Consider the following 16221-nt stretch of genomic DNA (forward strand, 5'->3'; position numbering starts at 1 on the left):
CTCGTCTTGCCGTTGCAACTGTGTGATCAGCAACTTGCTTAACATGTTTCAAAAGCAATTCTGCGATCCATTCAGAGTGCAGTGCATAGTCACCATAATTGCAACAGCTAGTGCCACATTCTTTTTTACAGATAAATTGAGTGATCACAAGGGGTCAGATCAACTAACCTTAAACGGTGTAAAAAGATGAAAGACACCAATAATGACTTTAGTTTACTGTATTCACAAAATAGATTATTTAAACACTGACAAGCTTCACACAGACTTGTTAAGTATTCTATAATGTGTATACTCAATAAACACGTCTCCGGCCACAACAAAGATACGAATATTACTCACTATGTTGTAAGGTGTCAGGCAAATCCAACACCTTCCATGAAAACCCTGACATGATAAGCAAATCCGGCAGTATGTCACATAGCTCCGAATAAATCCTGACATTAAATCAACCACAGTAATATGATCAACGAGTGAGCAAATGGACTACCACAGACTAACACAAGAACGCCTAAATGCATGTCATACCTTCCCACCGTGAAACAGACGCAGTTCCGAGGGAAGAAACGAGAACAGAAGCAGAGAGCAGAACCGTGTTAAGCTAGAAGGCCCTACGACAAGGGACGGACACCCACATCGCCGGCTGACCGCCAGAACCACCCCCCAGCCCATGTTAAAAGATAGTCCTCCAGAAGAACGGTATAGATCTTACGATAACGCTAAAAGGGCCACACACCAGCTGCAAGTTTTAGTGTGAGACTTTTTCGCGTCTCTGTTACGTTGCAAACTTTAAAAACATTGCCCAACCACGAAAAGTATAACGTTTCTCATTGGATAGACAGAATTTTTGTAGGCGGAGCTTAAGGTTAACATTGAGAACCTGATTGGTCAGATGAAAACACAGCCAGATAGTTTTTTAAATCAACTTCGATAAATTGTAGTAAGGAGAAGTTAACAGTGGAGTTGCTTCCGAGATGGCGAGGTGAGCAGAGCTGCGCCGGCCGCCGCCCCCTGACGAACACCGACAAGGCAATGAACGCATGCGATGCCGCATTTTTGAGCGCATAAGGCTTCACTCAGAACTGCAGAAGTCTTATCTGTTATATCCCCTTTTTGCGTAATACTAGTGTCGATCGTCAATTAAAGCTCATGGTATTCACATTTGCTACGTGAAGTAAAAATCTGAAACGCGATGATTTTTCTCTTATATTGTTACTGAGAAGCCACATCAGCCACTGTAATTTACGACAAGTTAGATAAGTAATTAAAGATAATTGAGGGTCTCTGTAGACCATTTTGATAGTTTTCTCTTTTATGAAACTTAACTTAAATCTAGATTATAGATGTGATATGTCATAGGTCATCCTTCGATCCATTGTAGAACTTGGAAACCCATTCAGGGAATATTCTTTCACATTTTTTGTTGAACGCAGTTGGTTTTTATCATCCTGTATTAAAACATTTCCTTTTATCAAAAAAATGGTTCAAATGGCTCTGAGCACTATGAGACTTATCATCTATGGTCATCAGTCCCCTAGAACTTAGAACTACTTAAACCTAACTAACCTAAGGACAGCACACAACACCCAGCCATCACGAGGCAGAGAAAATCCCTGACCCCGCCGGGAATCGAACCCTGGAACCTGGGCGTGGGAAGCGAGAACGCTACCGCACGACCACGAGATGCGAGCTCCTTTTATCAATAGTGCAATTTATAAACAATGTTCTGTGAGTAGAATAAAATTTCCAATGGTAAACTTAACTGCTTTTTCGACGTTATTTTACCACTTATCAAACATAGGAAAGCCTTGACCCCTTCCACTAAATTTAGTTAGTATTAAGATTCTTTTACATGGAGTGCAGTGGAGCTGACTCTGAAATCATTAAGTATTTGATTATATCATCGCTAGTCTCACTGAACTCTTCTGAACTCTACATGTCATGTGTGGTCTGGCGTACCCTTACCAGCAACAGGTCCCAGGTTCAAACTAGTCAATTCCCTAAAAAACACGCTCAGAGCGTCGTTGCGCGAAAGTGGTAGGGAGACACGACTTAGAACAAACAGACACCACGCAGAATGTTAGAACTTATGTATACACAAGTCTGACAAAATCCCTCCAGTGCGCAAGCAAGCAACAGAAGAGTGCAACAAAAAGTCAAATCACCAAAAACCCTCAATTAATACCAAAAATCCTCAGTTAATACCAAAGTTTCCTCCGGCGCTGTTAGCACGATCACGGCAGGTTGCGACCCCTCATGTCGCGCGGTTTCTCTCCACTGCAGGCTGCGTCCGACCACTTCCGGCTCGTCTCAATACCTGTTCGCTAGCTACTACTCGCGATAACAATACCTCAGACTCAAAGTTGGTGTATGCACACCACAGCAGAAACATAGGTCAACATTGCAGAGATGTATTAACGTCCAACTTTCAGTATAAGTGAAACATGGGACTGTCGTGCACACAAAAACAAACCAAAATGTCAAATACTTTTTCTTTCTCCCCAGATTATCATTTAGTCTCGAAAGTGTCCGTCTCAGAACGGACAAACTGCGTTTTCTCTCATAAAGCCTTTCCTGACGTTAATCTACGACTCTGAAAACAAATTGTGTGTTGCTAGGTGGGTAGCTGCACTTTCAACCATCATCTTCTCAAAAACGTTGGAAAACATCTGGTAATACGAATTTGGCCTCTAATTCTTGTATTAACTGAAGAGTACTATCGAGTGTTTTAATTTTCTTTGAACCTGACCTCTTCTGAGAATCAAACGAGCTTATGGCACGCTGTCAAAAACAAATCAGTCCACAAACAAGCTACTGAAGAACTCACACCCGCTATCTTGCCTACCAAATAAAGTGGCGCAGCGGTTAGCACATTGGACAAGTATCCCAGAGGACGACAATGCCAATCCCTGTCCAGCTAACAGATTTAGGGTTTTTCGTAATTCCCATACAATCATTTAAGGCAACTTCCAGGTTGGTTCCTTTGAATAGGTCGTGGCCGATTCCTTCCTCATCCTTCTATAATCCAGTTTTGTTATGTCTCTTATGAATGCCTTTTCGATCGGAAGTTAGATCATAATCTTCCTTCTTACTTTATCGCTAAATGGTCATGGAAATCCTATACACGTAATGATGTGACGTTATTTTGTGTAAGTGCCTCTTGCGTGGAGTTTGCCCGGCGTAGTGCAGTAATTCGACGTGGCATGGACTCAACAAGGCGTTGGAAGCCCCAGCAGAAATACTGAACCATGCTGCCTCTATAGCCGTCCATAATTGCGAAAGTGTTGCCGGTGAAGGATATTGTGCATGCATTGACCTCTAGATTATGTCCAATGGATGTTCGAAGAGATTCATGTCAGAAGATCAAATCATTCGCTCGAATTGTCCAGAATGTTCTTCAAATCAATAGCGAACAATTATGGGTCGGTGATATGGAGTCGTTGTTTGGGAACATAAAGTCCATGAATGGCTACAAATTGTGCAAGTAGCCGAACATAGCCATATCCAGTCAATGAATTGTCCAGTTGGACCAGAGAACCCAGTTCATTCCGTGTAAACACAGCCCACATCTTTATGGAACCAACACCAGCTTGCACTGTGCCTTGTTGATAACTTGGGTTCATGGCTTCGTGGGGTCTGCGTAACGCTCGAACCCTACCATCAGCTTTTACCAACTGAAATCGGGACTCATCTTACCGGGCCCCGGTTCTCCAGTCGTCTAGGGTCCAACAAATATCGTCACGAGCCCAGGGGAGACGCAACAGGCCATGTCGTGCTGTTAGCAAAGGCACTCATGACTGCTGCTGTAGCACATTAATACCACACTTCGTCGCACTGTTCTAACTGATATATTTGTCGTACATTCCACATTGACTTCTACGATTATTTCACGTATTGTTGCTTGTCTGTTAGCACTGACAATTCTCGGTCGCGCACTGAGTTGTCCGTGCTGAGAGATAATGCCTGCAATTTGGTACTCTTAGCACACTATTGATACAGTGGATAGGGGAATACTGAATTTACTATTTCTGAAATGAAATATCCCATACGTCTAGCACAACTACCGTTGTGCGTTCAAAGTCTCTTAATTGTCGTCGTGCCGCCATAATGACGACAGAAACTTTTTGACATGAATCACATGAGTTCAAATGACAGCTCCACCAATGCACTGCTCTTTTGTACCCTATCCCATGACTTTTGTCGCCTCAGAGTACAAAGTGTAACTGACTTCGTATGAAAAAGAAGTTGACACGTTTGGCTCAAACGTAGTCACAAATTTAGTCAGTGACAGATTTATCACAGGGACAAGTTTAATTAAATCTATTATGGGAAGCATCATTCAAATCTAATAATTCTTTCATTTTGCAGCATGTTTAACTACAACATCAGTACTTTTCCCTTGACTCTTATAAGTCTCACAACCTATGATTTACACATATCAATCAGCCGGTAAATGATAAAGAATTTTGTTTGTTTCAAAACAATGAGATTAAGTACATAAGTTATAGTAAGCTCAAGTAAGATGGTTCAAATGCCTTTGAGCACTATGGGACTTAACGTCTGAGGTCATCAATCCCCTAGAACTTAGAACTACTTAAATCTAACTAACCTAAGGACATCACACACATCCATGCCCGAGGCAGCATTCGACTGAAGCGCCTAGAACCACTCTGCCACACCGGCTGGCTATAGTAAGCAAACCAATAACATAGTACTAACAGATCTTTTGACTAGATACACTGATTTAATAATTAATACGGTCTAATGGTGCCTGTCCCTATTTTTATTCCGACAACTGGAATAGACTCAATGAAAATGAGCTCCAACCCAAGAAAGAACTGAATGAATATAGTGCTAGTGACGTAAAGATGTAGATAATTTGGAATATCCACGAGAATATCATTGCTATATCTGTGTCCTCGGACAGCCCAGTCAACAGCCCGCTATATATGCTGTGAAAGACTTCACCTGCGGCTGATACGAGGCGCCCGAGAGCATTTACTTGGGCGTGGTCTCTGACATTACTGTCATCATGCAGGAAATAAGACCGGCAGCCTTGCCAACATGAACTCACTTCGTATCGTAGTCTGCTCTAGTACATACCTCGCTGTCGCTGGGTATGCGTGACTGTGCTGCGCACTGGATCTGACTTCCCCCACCTCTTAGGACTCCGAATACATGGGCGGTAATGGGCCTGCGTGACCGCGGACTATCTCAATTCTTCTCTTGGTGCGTGTCTACAAGTTTACGACGACCCTGCGCGGACTTGTTTTATGAACTGTCAGATGATAATTGTAGATTAATTCCTTGTGTAATACGGAGTGTTTATTACACGTTAACAGGTGTGATATAGTGAGGTTGTAGATGAGTCAACAAAGTCAAACGTTCTACTGTGACAGTACCAACAAACTGGCCTCTCTTTGGGAAAACCGTGTTCAACGCCAGAGTGACAACGTTGAGAAGTGAATATATAGACATGAACGATAAAGATGTATAACGTTAAAGCTTTTCTTTTATTTAAAAAGCTTTAAGAGTTTCCAGAAAAAAAATCGGAGACACTATTCTGCAGCACCCCCTCGAACAAAGACAAAGACAGAAAGCGCAAATTATGGAGTAGCAGCAGCTTATACTTCGGCAGCTCGTCAAGACAGCGTATCATCCACCATCACCATTCCCACCATTTCATCCAGAAGGTGAAGACTGCTACTTTACTACAGACGTCTGTGGCTCTACTTCAAGGAGTGTACAACAACCGAAGTTGTTAAACAGTTAAATATTCTGTTGCCTACTAGTGTCCGAGGAATTTGTCTCCTACAGCAGTTACTTCCTCTCACAAAATCTGACTGCTTAGTACTGTCAGAAATTCATAGTTTGCTTTCTAAGCATTACATGAAACAAAAGCATATCGTAGCGGTTAGGTTCGCATTTTTTTCGTAGCCAGTAGAAGTCCCATCAGTGGTATCCTGCATGGGCAACTAATCTCAACGGTATGATCCCAAAGTGTCTAATTTTGTGCGCAAATGAAAGTTTTCAACAAATCTGTATCGAATCGGTAACGCGTGATGTAATAATTAAATCAATAAATTATACTCTTAAGGAATTGTTAACAATAGCAAAAACCTTTGAAATGTCAGATTCAGCACAACAGTATTTTGAGAAAAGTAGTGTATCGTTTTTAAAACCACTTAAAATATCTAATGCGGCACAGCAATATTTTGGTGAAAGTGACTTACCTCCTGTAAAACAGCGAACATTCAAGGCACAGTACGTGTAATCAGAACTCATCAAATTCATCTTCGTCATCGGAATTCAAAGCGGCTCCCCCCGTCGGAGGATCGAGAACTCCCTCGGGCATGGGTGGATGTGTCGTCTTTAGCGTAAGTTAGTTTAAGTTAGATTAAATAGTGTGTAAGCTTAGGGACCGATGCCCTCAGCAGTTTGGTCCCATAAGACCTTACCACAAATTTCCAATTTTTTTTCCGGAATCCAAACCCCGACGCCCAGTTATTGACAAAGTCCTAGCAACAAATCCGCAGCGACATGTATTCTTCACGTCGTTCCTCTACTGACTTTCTTGGCTGTAACAGCAGCAGGATGCGGTATCCAGGGTGAACCGGTTATTTTTCTTGACATGTGCACGTTCAGTGCCTGCGTAAGGAATCGCACTGTGTACAGTGCTGAAAGAGCATGTGGCAAAAGTTGGCAAACGCCACACCGTATTGCTCTAAAAATGATACCTCAGGGAAAACACTGTACAGCCATAGCTGAACCCTTCAACAATACGACCTTAAAACTTTTTCTCCCACTAACAATAACCACTTAATAAAATTCCTTGTTAATACGGGATCTCGATTTTCTATCATAAATGAGGAAACATATGCTCACACTGGTTCGCCGCCTCTTCAGACGACATCACAAATATTACAGTCCTACAGCAAAGACTGCATAGTTTTGCCAGGTAAATACACAATAGGGACTTTGTACAAGAAAATTAGTTTTTCGGTTACTTTCTCTTGTTGTGGTATCACCGCGGGTACAAAATACTTTTGGGATGAATACCTTTTCCCATTTTTGTTTGAAAATAGTAATGATATCAATCTGTGTCAGCAACAGTACCACTTGATGATCTTGAGTCAGTATGCACGGAATTGTGAGGTCTATTTTCAGCAGGGTACGTTGCCACGGTAGATAGCGCTGACAAAAGACAGTTCCACTGAGCACGTGCCGTGTGTTCCTTGTGTGTTGCGGGCTATGTGATTGACGCAGCGTGCTGCAATCAGCCGAATGGTCCGGTATTCATATCGGGAACAAGCCAAGATGGTTTTTGTGAAAGGCCAAGCAGATGGAAACGGTGGAGAGGCAGCTCGGCTATACCAAAACAAGTACCCTCACAGACCCCAAGCACACCACACAACATTTCAAGCCCTTTTTGGGCATTTGTGTGATCATGGGTTCTTTCAGGTAGACTTACGTCCAGGGAGGCAGCGGTCTGTGCGTACACCAGATATGGAGGACCGGGTTCTACAGAATATTGAGACGAACCATAGCACAAACTCCAGGAAAGTGGCACGCCAATACGATTGTATGTATCCTGCATTACAACCGCTACTATCCTTATCACCTGTAATCCCATGGAGGCCACTTTGAACATCTGTTGGGATGTGGATGCGATGTAGCTCTGTACCGTGTTTCGGGACGATTAGTCGTTGCACGCACACCGTCCATTTCCAGACACATGGGAATAGAACCTTTTGCCCTCTATTTCCATCAGGAATCCGTTCCTACAGTTAGTCGGTTTTGTTAATGTTCGCCCTGTATATGTCACGTTCAGCTTACGTCTTGCTCGCTGCTTTACAGCTATACCAGTGCCAACAGCATTGCGAGATGTCCTCAAGACGGAATTAGCTCATCTGGTACAACAAGGGATTCTCACAGCCATTATATCAAGTCACTGGGCAACAAAGTTGGTATTTCTATTCAAATCAAATGGTTCTTTCCATGTCTGTGGTGGTTTTAAAGCATCCATCAATCAGGGATTGGCGTTTATCAAATTACAGGGCCAGAAGTGCCCACGTCACAACTCTCAAATGATTTATCTTAAGCATATCTGCAATTGCTGTTAAATGAACAGTCACGCCATTTAATGGTTATTAACATCCTATTTGGATTTTACGGGGCAACGGCCTTGCCGCAGTGGATACACCGGTTCCCATCAAATCACCGAATGTAAGCACTGTCGGGCGTGGCTGGCACTTGAATGGGTGACCCTCCAGGCCGCCATGCGCTGTTGCCATTTTTCGGGGTGCACTCAGCCTCATGAGTCCAACTGAGGAGCTACTCGACCGGATAGTAGCGGCTCCGGTCAAAGAAAACCATCATAACGACCGGGAGTGCGGTGTGCTGACCACACGCCCCTCCTATCCGCATCCTCAGGGAGGATGACACGGCGGTCGGATGGTCCCGATGGGCCGATGGGCCACTTGTGGCCTGAAGGAGATCTTTTTTTTTTTTATTTGGATTTTACAAACGTAACAGGTTCCCATTCAGAGCTGCTAGCGTACCAGCAATGTTGCAACGTTTTTGGATCAGCTGATTCAAAAGATTCTGAATACATTTGACTATCTGGAGGATATACTAGTAAGTGTCGATACAAGAGAGCAGCGTCTTGCAGACTATTGTCTGCTGTTCCATGCACTACAACAAAATATCTAAAGTGCAGTCTACAAAAGTGTGAATTCCTTCAAGATCATGTGGAGTACTTAGGCCACATACTGAGTCGTGTAAAACCTTGTCATTTATTTGCTCTGACATCTACCACGTTGTCGCTGTCTATACATGACTCAGCAGCTTATTAGATCTGACTTCGACACCTCTGTGGACTGCGAATACATCAACGCTGATAGATTTGCGTGACAGCTTATTGGTTCTCACTTCGACTCCTCCGTGGACTGCAAATACGCCAACGCTAATGGAGTTGCGTGACTGTAGGCTATCTTCATTGTCATTGTGTATCCATTTTTACTGTGCAATTAAGAATGTTTTTTTCACTTTAGCAGGAGTAACAATCATGCTTTGTTTCCAAAAACAGTTGATCTATTATTAACAGACATGCTTGAAAATTTTACACAAACACGTGTAAAACAGTATGGATTAGCTCCTATGTTTTACTTTCTAACACCAGGCTCATCATGGGATGCAGTGTTGAAAATTACAAAACAACTACTTAAATCATTACGTGATTGCGATATGATTTTAACAATCGAAAAGAGAATAATAAGGGTTTTGTGTCTTAGTCTGACGTAAACCACACAGGTCACAGCCGTGAACCAAGTAGCGTGTGGAATCCAAGATCAACGCTAAGCTGATGGCCGAAAACGTGGAAGAGGGTGAACATTACGACTGCGAGTAATGTGAGCCCCTGTCAGTGCCCATGAACAAAGCCAGAGTTGCATTAAACACAACAAACGAACACTTCTCTGCTGTGGTCATCGGTCTCTATACTTACACGCTACTTAAGCTAACTTACACTAATTTATGCTAAGAACAACACACACACCCACGCCCGAGGAAGCACTCGAACCTTCGACGGGAGGGGCCGCGCAATCAGTGACATGGTGCCTCTAACCGCACGGCCACTCCGAGCGGCTAAACACTTCTTGTTCGAGGTCGTATTACAGGTCCAGAAGATGAGGTATAAGTTGTATTCGAGATCAAACATACGTTGGCTTCAGTAACGAGTTCCAAGCTACCAATACACTCGCCGTGCCGGATATTTCTTTCTTGTAGATCCCAATCGCCATTCCCATGTAACGTGTCTACCACGATTCTTGGAGTCGCGCCAGAAGGAAGTGCATATATGCGCGAGAAACAACAGTGCCGCTACTCTTCGTGTCTGTATCCCAGTCGCTAGAATGGCGGGATATTAGAAAGAGGAATATCTTAGTTTTGTATGCGATATCTTGTGGCGAACAACTAACATTCGAATGACTATGATTACAACAAGGGACGAAATAATTTGATGTAGACTGATTGAAGCAGTTTGTCTTGGTGAAGCCTAAAACGCTTTGCATCGTCTGTGGATTTAAATAGATACAAAATTTAAATGTTTGTATGAGTAAGAAACCACAAACTAAATATAAATGTAAACTTGAAGTTTATCTTATAATAAGCATAAGGATCTGTCATTAGCCTCTGAGAGAAAACACAGAATATTAACTACTTTAGGTTGTAAAAAAACTGTGATGTCCATTAGAGTCGTCAATAGTATCTCTCTCTAGAGATGAGAATTACATAGATAGATTGTATTCTGAGGTTCACCCTAGTAAAATAGTTTTTAAGAACATTGATTTTTATGCAAGGCTTAAATAAGAAATGACTGTATTGGGAAAGGCCTTAATTTACAAGTGCACGAATAATAATGTTTGGTAAGGCTGTTAACAACATTAGTAGTAGGATAAGGGTGGCATGAGGACAATTTTGATATATATATAAAAAAAACTCAGAGGACGAGAAATCGGTGAATTATGCTCTACAGACGACAGAACTAGCATTTCGTAGGACTGGGATATTCTTGTTTAACATTCGATGGCTTTGTATACTGCAATCACAAGGTCATTAACAAGCTCTGTGATGCACTGCTGGGTGCGACTGCACTACTTGTGTGCTTGGCTGATCCATTCCCCGCATCAGGATGCAGCCGCCTTCCATTACGTTGGGGGCTTGGTCTGCCTCCACTGGACAGCATTCATGACGGCTGCCACAGATGCCTCGCCTCGCATTTCATTACCACACTCGCCTCCTGCTCTTCTCCGACATCTTGAGATGAAAGGGTGGTAAACACCCTGTGCCGCGCCCGCTCTTAACTCTCCAGCGGCCGGCAGGGTGACCACCCACACTCGCCTGCCTCCCCGCCCACACTAGGGGCCCCCAGCCCCCGGCTTCCACGCTACAGAGGGTTGGCAGCCAGCAGCTAAAGAGAGAAATAGGCAGATGATTGTAATGTACAACGCCGTCAGTCCCAAGGCTCGTGGCGGTGGGCACGTACCACGTACAATAGATGTGTTTTCAAAGGTCAGCGTCTTTCTCTGACAGCTGTGCACCTGACAAAAACAACAACATATGTTTCGTTTCGAGGGATGCAGCTGCCACTGGGAGGGCCAGGCTATCTACACTCCTGGAAATGGAAAAAAGAACACATTGACACCGGTGTGTCAGACCCACCATACTTGCTCCGGACACTGCGAGAGGGCTGTACAAGCAATGATCACACGCACGGCACAGCGGACACACCAGGAACCGCGGTGTTGGCCGTCGAATGGCGCTAGCTGCGCAGCATTTGTGCACCGCCGCCGTCAGTGTCAGCCAGTTTGCCGTGGCATACGGAGCTCCATCGCAGTCTTTAACACTGGTAGCATGCCGCGACAGCGTGGACGTGAACCGTATGTGCAGTTGACGGACTTTGAGCGAGGGCGTATGGTGGGCATGCGGGAGGCCGGGTGGACGTACCGCCGAATTGCTCAACACGTGGGGCGTGAGGTCTCCACAGTACATCGATGTTGTCGCCAGTGGTCGGCGGAAGGTGCACGTGCCCGTCGACCTGGGACCGGACCGCAGCGACGCACGGATGCACGCCAAGACCGTAGGATCCTACGCAGTGCCGTAGGGGACCGCACCGCCACTTCCCAGCAAATTAGGGACACTGTTGCTCCTGGGGTATCGGCGAGGACCATTCGCAACCGTCTCCATGAAGCTGGGCTACGGTCCCGCACACCGTTAGGCCGTCTTCCGCTCACGCCCCAACATCGTGCAGCCCGCCTCCAGTGGTGTCGCGACAGGCGTGAATGGAGGGACGAATGGAGACGTGTCGTCTTCAGCGATGAGAGTCGCTTCTGCCTTGGTGCCAATGATGGTCGTATGCGTGTTTGGCGCCGTGCAGGTGAGCGCCACAATCAGGACTGCATACGACCGAGGCACACAGGGCCAACACCCGGCATCATGGTGTGGGGAGCGATCTCATACACTGGCCGTACACCACTGGTGATCGTCGAGGGGACACTGAATAGTGCACGGTACATCCAAACCGTCATCGAACCCATCGTTCTACCATTCCTAGACCGGCAAGGGAACTTGCTGTTCCGACAGGACAATGCACGTCCGCATGTATCCCGTGCCACCCAACGTGCTCTAGAAGGTGTAAGTCAACTACCCTGGCCAGCAAGATCTCCGGATCTGTCCCCCCATTGAGCATGTTTGGGACTGGATGAAGCGTCGTCTCACGCGGTCTGCACGTCCAGCACGAACGCTGGTCCAACTGAGGCGCCAGGTGGAAATGGCATGGCAAGCCGTTCCACAGGACTACATCCAGCATCTCTACGATCGTCTCCATGGGAGAATAGCAGCCTGCATTGCTGTGAAAGGTGGATATACACTGTACTAGTGCCGACATTGTGCATGCTCTGTTGCCTATGTCTATGTGCCTGTGGTTCTGTCAGTGTGATCATGTGATGTATCTGACCCCAGGAATGTGTCAATAAAGTTTCCCCTTCCTGGGACAATTAATTCACGGTGTTCTTATTTCAATTTCCAGGAGTGTATTTGTCCCAGAATGAACAAAGTGTGTTTTTCTAAAGATAGCAGATGCATCCAATTTTCCATCCACATACCAGCAAACAAAATATGTTTTCAGAAATAGCCTCTATCGGATTCTCAGAATTTTTTTCTCCCCCACAGCAACCGCCCGCACTAAGGCTGCTTGAAGAAGAAAAAGAAGTTGAGGTTAGCATCATCCTCGCACAGCTGTACCCTAACTAGGAACAACATGTATTTTGAGGGATGAAGCTGATGTCAGAAGTGCCAACTGTCTGTTTGCCTCAGAATGAACAAAGAATGTTTTCTAAAGTTAGCAGCTCCGTCCAATTCTCCAGCAACTTGCCAACAAACAAAGGATGTTTGACCCAGAACTTTTTTTCTCCCTCACAACTGTGTTCTGTTTCTCAATCACCTGCACCAAGCCTGCTTGAAGAAAAAGGAGAGAAGTTATTACTTGCCAGTATGGTATTCTGCGTTCCTGTCGGTCCTCTGCAAAATAGAGGGTGTAGTCTGAAGGTATATGAAGCCCAACCGCCACCGCAATCATCATCAGTCTTTGACAGTGACTAGTTGTGCCCATGTGATTCCCACAATATGAAACGGTCAACCAGTAGTGATGTCAGTGGCAGTGGTGATGGGAAATGGTCAAAGTTGGCAATTGACATATAAGTGTTTATAAAATAAATTACGAGTTAAAATTGAGACATTTATAAAATTTCGAAGCAAAGTATTCACACTTTCATAACAAGTGGTTATAAGAGTTTTTTTTCCTCACTATTACAGCACTCATTGACGAAATGTTAATGGAACTAGAACGCCAGCTGGAAGCTGAAAGTCGCCAGCAATTTGAAGAGATTGTGCTACGACCATGTAAGAACATCTCCAAATTCTGTGTGATAGTTTACATATTCAGAAAACAACTCTTGGTGTATTGAGATCGTAATAGTGTTTATAAAACTTTTGATCCCGCTGTTGCAGCATTAAAGTGCAGGCTGATGGACATTGAGCTGCTGCTGGAGGCCAACCGAAATTTTGCAAGAACGTAGGTACATTTGTAATATATTGTCGTTCGACGTTTTTTCCATCATATACAGTTGCGTGAGGCATATCTTCTTCATTGTTGTAGATGTTATTATGGATAACAGGAGGATGAGAATGTAGTAGGGGTATGCATCAAGAGACAGGAGACATCACTTCAGCCTGGTATGGGCGTTTTATTTGTTTATTTTTTTCGTAGGTACGTACAACCAATATCTCACTGTACGCAAATTCAATACAGATTTTGTTGTTGTTGTTTCTTATAATCAATATGTTGTTGCAAACGATTTCCATGAGATGGATTGGTGGCTCCAAAACAACAACAACAACAATTCCAACAAGGGTGAAATACCGAAGTGGGTGCATGAGATGGTGGCTGCTGAAAGGCAAGTGCGATCTCTCTTTTGGAAGAGGAGGTGGGGATATTTCAGTAGGCAGAAGAACTAGAAGAAAGATCAACTGAACTTCTCAATCCTGAGACTCAGAGTGTAAAAGGTGATTATAACGAAGCCATCGTCGTAATAGCATATAATTATAATTCTGGAACGTTTATTACTTAATTGTCATTATTTAGTTACAGAATACATTTAAAAAACCTTGAACATTGTACTTAACGTTTTCTATTATTCGTTTATTAGAGAGGTGCCACCAAAACTACCACAATAGCTTGCTGCGACACGTGCACCTAGAGGGGCGGTTGTGTTGGCACGTATCGAACATGCACCGGCGCGACATGCATCACCATGCAAAGCGCCACTCATTGCCACACAAGAGCTGGCAGAAGCATTCGCGGCTGGTGCAGTGCCGGCCCCCACACTATCGCATACCCTCTGGCGTACGTGTGTAGTTAAGTCAGAGCAACGATGGCTCATCCCCCAGGCTGGCAATGTGAAGGCTCCAGCATGCAGCAGCAACAATGAGCGCCTTCTCCTCAGCCCACGCAGGAGCTCACCACCGCCACCTCCTCCTACTCCTGCTCCAGCTGTTCACTCTCGCCAACAGCGAAAGCTATGTGTGCCTCTGTGCATACGCATCCCACCTGAAGGCACCTCTTCCCCAACACTGTTATCCACTGGGCGCATGCAGTCGTCTCCTAGTTGTAGTGTTAATGAAAATGACCTGTGGCTAGCGGAAGTGCTCTATCCCATCTCGATAGTGAAGGATATCAGATTAGCTGCGTCATGACCCCTATAGAACACCCAGTGGTTGGTAGGGCCTTTGAGGGGCGTATCTCGTTTACTAGAATTGAGAATTGGCCTGTGGGTATCACGACCCAGTCACGTTTCTAGAAGAATGTCTCCCAGTGCTGGAGGCAGAGTTCCTTAAAACCCTAGATGATCTGAGATATAATACCATTAAATGTGATGCAGTATTCTGCTGCGAGTTGACTCACCCTCACCCTCAAAAGCAGGGTACTGCTCAGGGGAAAAGCACGCACTACATCTGAGATGATACTAGCATTATATCTTGCAGCACATCAATCGCCAAGTGATATTGTGACTCCACCTTGCGTGCTAGACTCGCCTGGTTTTACGAGAGTCAGCTAAAGTACTCAGTCAAATACCACACTTCAATATCCATATTCATACCTATGATCTATTAAATGGTGGGTCCAGTTATATCAGACTCACTGAGGATATTAACAACAAGCGGGCTCGTTGTATTAACATTCAAAATGAACAAGGTAACGCTTGTTTTGCGCGGTAAATCCTGGCTTCAGAGAGAAATTACAATGTATATCTGGAGCATACATGTCAGTACCACGTTAGCAAAAATACGATCCCCAGGGGTATAGCTTTGACGGTATCGAGTTCCCCATAAAGATTCAGGAGATACCAAAATTAAAGGCAAAAAATCCCAGAGCAATAGTTCACATTTATGGCCTGAAGAAGCAGAAAAACAAACTAGTTGAGCAGGACAGGCCGACTGCAGTTGGATCACTCCATTTTTTCGAAATATGTAGGTAAGCGTGAAATTCATGTAAACATGCTACTCTTCTCTGAAGGTGATAATCAGCATTTTTTATGCATCAAAGACATGTCCCGCCTCCTTTACAGCCAATTGTCGAAGAAAGAAAATAAAAAACACATTTGCTTCATGTGCCTAGATACCTTTTCAGAATAAAAGAATTCAGCCTGTAAATCCAAGGAACTGGTACATGTTATTATGCCTGCAGAAGAAAACAAGTTCATTAAATTCAAGAATCCTCACCACCAGGAATAATGTCTATTTGTTGTACACGCAGACTTCTCACGTTTCCTTGTCCCTGTCAGCCACTGTGAAGAGAACCCTTTAGCCTTACATAACAGCTTCATGCAGAAACACATACTTATATGGCAGCGTACCTAACTGCATGTTCATATGGTTCAAGTCTTAACCACTATGAATCTTATGTCGGGGATAATCCTGCAGTTTGGTTTCTCACTGAGCTTGAGAAACTCTCATGGGATGTTCATAGCTTTCCAGCACCAACATCCCCATGGTCGACTCAGAGGAGAATAAAAAATTATACAATTATGTGGTTAACTGCCGTATTTGTGGGATGCCATTAGACAGAAAAGCTGAAACTCCCTGCAGAGATGATTGTCATCTTACGAG

Source organism: Schistocerca piceifrons, chromosome X (genome assembly GCF_021461385.2).
Source record: "Schistocerca piceifrons isolate TAMUIC-IGC-003096 chromosome X, iqSchPice1.1, whole genome shotgun sequence".
NCBI classification, from domain to species: Eukaryota; Metazoa; Arthropoda; class Insecta; order Orthoptera; family Acrididae; genus Schistocerca; species Schistocerca piceifrons.